The 6,000-nt window shown below is 41.6% G+C and overlaps 1 protein-coding gene across 2 annotated transcripts in view; it reads right to left on the minus strand.

Annotated features, from left to right (window-relative positions):
- Nucleotides 1–4,453, minus strand: part of RASGEF1A (RasGEF domain family member 1A) — a 176,089-nt gene extending 171,636 nt beyond the window's left edge. The window contains exon 1 of one of the 2 annotated variants that reach the window (XM_041127334.1): nt 4,281–4,453. The gene's annotated coding sequence lies outside the window, so the exon portion shown is untranslated. The remainder of the gene's footprint in view (nt 1–4,280) is intronic. The other variant, XM_030030738.2, reaches the window with a different exon arrangement.
- Between the last annotated feature and the right edge of the window lie 1,547 nt (nt 4,454–6,000).

A 6,000-nucleotide genomic window follows, 5' to 3' on the forward strand; every position in this document is an offset into this window, starting at 1 on the left:
TTCTGACACTACTTTCACACATGTATCCTGAGATACACTACATGTTTCTTACATACTCCTTTATGGTTCAGTTGGTTGTACTCTTCACTGGTGTAGGTGGTCAAAGGTTCAAATTCTCTTGGACTGAAAATGCTACAAGAATGTGGCCAAGTTTGTTGAGGAATACAAAAATTGAAGGCAAAGAAAGCAATAGTACCTCTCCAACAGATTCATTCATCCCTAATTTACAGGATGTTTGAAACTAAGCCTTTTTTACTCTGAGGAAAGAAAAATGCTCTCATGAAAAGGTAATGTCTAATCATAAGGGTTGGATGCCTGTTTTGCATAGCATATGTGCCTTACTTTCGTCCCTATGAAGATCCTCGATCTTAGACTAAGAATAGATTCGATCTTAATTGGTGAGACTATGTTACAAGAAAGCAATGTAGCAAGTGTGTGAAATGTCATAGAATCATAGAATGAATCACGGAATGGTTTGGGTTGGAAGGGACCTTAAAGATCATCTAGTTCCAACCCCCCTGCCATGGGCAGGAACACCTTCCACTAGACCAGGTTGCTCAAAGACCCATCTGACCTGGTCTTGAACACTTCCAGGGATGGGGCATCCACAGCTTCTCTGGGCAACCTGTTCCAGTGCCTCACCACTGTCACAGTGAAGAACTTCTTCCTTACATCTAATCTAAATCTACCTTCTTTCAGTTTAAAGCCATTACCCCTTGCCCTATCAGTACATGCCCTTGTAAAAAGTCCACCTCTGGCTTTCTGTTCCCTGTTCTAAAACAAGTGCCTGCGTACAGTTCAACTTAAAATACCATTTTAATGATGATCAATAGTACTGTTAAAAATGTTGCCTGTAGGTACTGTTTGTTTACCTTTTAACAAAGAACTATGCAATGAGGAGGAGGTAATCTTGACTCTGCTCCGTGTGCAATGAATAGAGACATAGCTGCCTGAGTTACAGTGACATTAATAGTGAACCATGACAGTGGCTAAGTGTGCTTGTTGCAATGGAGAATGAAATTTTACCCATCTTTGCGTGCCTATGTGCAGGAGAGTATGGTTTATTGAGTAGTTGGGATGAATTTGATACCTTTCCAGAGGTTGTTATCAAGAGCTGGTATGTTCCTGATGTGTAAAACCTTGATTTCTTTAGAGCTCTTCATCTTTAGATGGGGTTTTACTTTCAACTGAAATCTACAGAGATAAGTGAGAACTGAAGTGAAGCAGCTTCTATTTAAGCTGATTTTTTTGAGCTGTAAAACTTGGCTGAACCTTCATCTTTTTTGAATTAAATCAGTTATAAGACTAAATTCACTTAACTAACCACAGCAAAACTTCTGCCTCTCCTGACTTCAGTATGTGGAGGTGAACTGCCAACAGGGATGTGAAACTCGGAGCAGAGGGGATCCCTGGCCACCCGTCAAAGCAGCTGACTGATTCCAGTTAGCTGTTTTGTGGCTGGTTTAATTTTTTTAGGTTCAATCAGAGCTCCAGAGTTGAGCATCTCTGTGTCTTGGGGATGTTTCCTGCTGATTCCAGTGTAGCAGCTATGTGTCTCATGCCCCTTGAACATGTAGTTACATAGATAGTGGAGTCTCCATTTGGAGTAAGATAGGTAGGACAGTAGGTAGTACTGCGCTAGCTGCTCTCTAGCAGTGCATCTAATTTCCCTCTTACTCTCCTCCCAGCTCACCAGTGAATGAATGACCCAAGAGATCATAGCTAAATAGCATTGGAAGTGCTTGTTTGTTTAGTTTAGTGAAAATATTACACCAGAAATGAAGCTTCACAGAAAGGCCAGCGATAACCCCATACAACCCGTAGAAGTCTTATCACCTGGATCATAGCCAGACCATTTTTTGACAGTGATATTAAATGCCATACTTGTCCTTAATAATTCATGCTGCAACAAAGAAGCTTCAAATTAAAGCATGTGTTTCTGCTTTACAAACAGCTCCTTGCACATGTGCTGACTTTGCAGCTGCTTCCTGCAGTCTTTGACTTCTGTAATTAGGACAACTGGTGAGCCCAGCTAATGATATTAAACTGACTGGTCCCCAAGCCTAGAATGTAATTTATCTCTAGGGCTTAATTTGCTGAGTATGGGGCAGTACAATACAAGGTTTGCATGTGTGATGCATGTAGCTTGATTTTTTTAGCTCTTGTTGCCAAGTTACAATAAACTGTTTTCACAGTAGATCATCTGCATTTAAAAGGACAAAGATTCCACCTGAAAAGAGACACACTGATGAAATCTGATAATATATTGATGTTTCCAAAGAGAGGAAAATAAAACAAAAACCCCAACTTGCGAACAGGATAATTTTGTATTCTAGACGTTAGCCAGACAGGCTCAAAAATAGCTCTTCAGACCCCAGAGACTGACATGTGCTACAGTAGCAAGTGACTAAGAGCTTGCATACAATAAATAGCTACTAATTTAAAAATAAGTAGCATGAATATTATCTAGTGCTTAAAGACAGAATCACAATGATTTGTTGTCTGAATTGCATTTTAGAGTTACTTTCCCTGGAAATAATCCTATACCCTTGCAGTGAGCATCATATCTAAATGCTAAGAAAAAAGGTAAATTAGGAAAAAAAAAAAATGTATTGAAGTCTCTGCACTTGTCCAAATGATTAGAAATAATCTTAAAGCATAATGCTGGTAAATGCTTTCCACTTTTATCAAGGTGAAAAATGTACCATATTCTGACAGAAAATGAGGTAGAATCCATGCTGACATGCCAAGCCGTTGTCCTACCTCTTCCTGAAGATGCGTACCAAAGTCCTTTAAGTTCTCTGAAATAAGAATCTGTTTTCCCCTAATCTATTTAAAAGATTGCATGAAGGGGCGTAACCAAGGGGAGTGTTTCTTACTGCCATCTTTGAGTTAATTTCAAAAATATTCATGCTGGGTCAACAGACTGTGGATCTTGGTGACTACCTGGAAGCTGAACGGTGTTCAGTGTTAACTGCCAGTACCTGTTTGGTCATCTCTGTAGACGTGATCAACGTGGGACCTGTTATCTTCTTTGAGTAGAGATTCCTTTTTGTAGCAATAATATCAGGGCAGTTCTTTGCAGGTTTAAAAGTCAACTCTTAATAAACTGATTGCCAGTACACAGGAGGTCTGAACAAATAGGATGTATAAGGTATTGCAGAAAAATACCGTATAATGTATAAGGAACATAGGCACATCCAGTTACAATTGCAACGCTTTCCACAGTACAGAGAACATGTAAACCAAACCAAATGTCTTCACTGCAGTTAGACCATTAAAGATCCAAAGGTAAGATTGTGCGATTCTGCAATGTGCACTAGCTAGTCTGATATTCTGTTTATAGATTTAGAAAAGCATGATGCTGGGTTAATTTCAAGGTGTCACCTTCTGAAGTAAGCCATTTGGTAAAAAGCATTGGATTGACAGAAATGAAGCTGTAGATATTCAGTGAAATCATTTCATTAAAATCACAGCTAAAAACTGTCAATCAGCCCCAGCAGAAACCTGCTTAGATAACTCTGCTTGAAATACTGTACCTCCTTCAGAAAATGGAAGAAGGGGTTTTTGCCAGGATTTTAGAATTGGGAGAAGCTTCTCCCTTTACTTTCAATTTCTGTGCCAGAGACATGTACTGTCCTTGCAAAAACCCTCCTGCAACACTGAATTTTTGATTCACGGCAGAAAAACCAGAGAGGGGAATGCAGACAGAATATGTAGTGCAGCACTGGCTGCGCTTCAGCAGACTTGTTCTGGTGGTTTCAGCGAGCACTACTTTTGAAAAGCCTGAAAATGGATCGTATCTATATGATCCTACGAGTATCCCTCAGAGGGAGGGGAAACGACAGGGAAGCGTTTCTGTGGACTGTGGAATTTCAACTCATTAAAGTGATGAAACAACTGCCGTGGGAAGGAATCCGCACGGAGTCCATGACGGATGCCTGATACGCTATGTGCCCGGTGGCAGAACACAAAAGCCCGATCAATTAGCAATATTGAGAAGCTTCTTGCATTCACAGGAGCAGGTGGTAGAGCTGCTGTAAAAGTTGCATTAAGGGGAGAAAATGCAGTCGCTAGGCTATATTTTGACCTGCCGTCTCTCCCCCTGGGGGTAGCTGGGTGGTACGCAGAGGGTTAACACCAGAAAGCACACTGGTGGCATGTAATGCCAGGTGTTCAGACACCCACCGAATTAGTTCCAGCGCCAGCTTTTGTACTCAGCTTGGCACCCTCACAGCATCGGCCGGCTTTAGGGTAAAAAAGACTTTTAAATCACTTACCTTGGTCTAGTCCAGTGTAGCTTTTTGGTTGTTCTCCGTCCACTACCAGAGAAAGAGAAATTAATGCCAGATTCCAGTGAGTCATCCTAAATGACAGAGTAGGCTCACTCTTTGCACCGGCTGCTGGCTGCCTCCGCTGTGTGACAGCTGCCGGCTGGCTGGGGAACAAGCGTGTCCCATTCTGCAGCCTGCGGCAGGGGGAGAGGGGAAGGCAGCGCCGGGGAGAGGAGGTGGGAGAGAAAGCCGGAGAGAAGGACCAAAAGAGAGAGGAGAGAGAGGCAGAGGCAGGAATATACCATGTGGCTGCGTGCTCCCCTTCTCTGCCTGGTGCTCAGCCTCGCGACGCGCTGCCGAAAAGTTACTTTTTAATATGGGGTGCGCTCTCCGGTTTTAGAGCCTCCCCACTCCTGCCCTCTTTTCAGCCTCCGCTCAGAGGATCTTCTCAGCATTTCGGCGATTACATTATCGTCTCTCTCTTTTGGAGGCTGGCATGGATGCTGCACACAGAATATGTTCAGTAAAGGAAGTCTGTCTTGTGGCTGCGTGAAAAGCAGCGCTTGGTTTCTTGCAGCAATTTTATAGGCTGTTTATCTGAGAGTGGGAAACCAAGGGCAAGGGCAGTAATTCTGGCATCAGAGGGAAAAAAAAAAAAAAAAACAAAAAACAGAAAAAGATGTTGGGAAGCACAAAATTGTACACAAGATTGTTGGGGAGGGAGACATTTCTTGGTTACTCCTAACAGAAAGGAAGGTTGGAATAATTTCTGAGCCTCTGGTTTATCATCCTTGGATGTGTCTCTGCAGATCAGAAATCAGTGCTAGAGACAGGACCTTTCCTGGGGATTCCCCAAATAATTCTCAAGAGAAAAAAGCAAGCTGTTGGAGTGGGTAATACTGCACTAAATGGCAGAAATTTCTCGGGGGAAACACTGCTAGTTTCTAACCACCCTAAGTCTCCAAAGTACAGTTTAATCATTTCATTACACTCACACCCCTTGTATGCATATGTTTGTTTATACAAATATTTTTTTAGGAAACTAGTACGGTACAGCTTCACAGAAGTTAGTGATTGCTGTAAATACTTTAGTGTCACTGGGAAAGAGGAAGAAGTGTTTAGGTTCCCACTGTTTGCTAACTAGTTCTTAGCCTCTATCAAAGGGTAGGTCTGGAAAGCTTTCGTGGGCTTTTGAAGGCCCTTTATTAAAATATTAGTAGCAGCATCTTAAGAAAATCGAACATGCTACTACCTCTGTGTCAAGCTATGTTCAGGTGCTCTGAATATTTGTCAGTCATCTGCATCTAAAAGGGGTGGTGTTTCATATTTTCTATTCCTGCAGCGTGAATGTGAGTGGATGATCTTAATCCTGATTAGTTGGCACATAATTCCCAAAGAAAACTAGGGGAAGAAATAAGAAATAGCAGCATAAAGGTGGAAGAGCTAAAATATGTATGCCTTCTTGAGTAGAAAACTGAATGTATGACAGTTTCACATCTACTCCAAATGATTGCGCCAGTTAAATATCCATTAGGTGTTCTGCCTGTGTTTCCCTCTGCAGAGTACAGTATGATGTTTTCTTTTATTCTGGTGTTATTGGATAGGGATGGTCCTGTGAGAATGAGATATGAGCTCTTCAGATCTTTTTTTTTGATGTGTGATTTAATTATATATATAATTCTGACTTTGCTGAAGGTACTAGGGATTTACCAGCCTCATAATTCAT

The sequence above is a fragment of the Aquila chrysaetos genome, chromosome 11 (genome assembly GCF_900496995.4).
Source record: "Aquila chrysaetos chrysaetos chromosome 11, bAquChr1.4, whole genome shotgun sequence".
Taxonomy (NCBI): Eukaryota; Metazoa; Chordata; class Aves; order Accipitriformes; family Accipitridae; genus Aquila; species Aquila chrysaetos.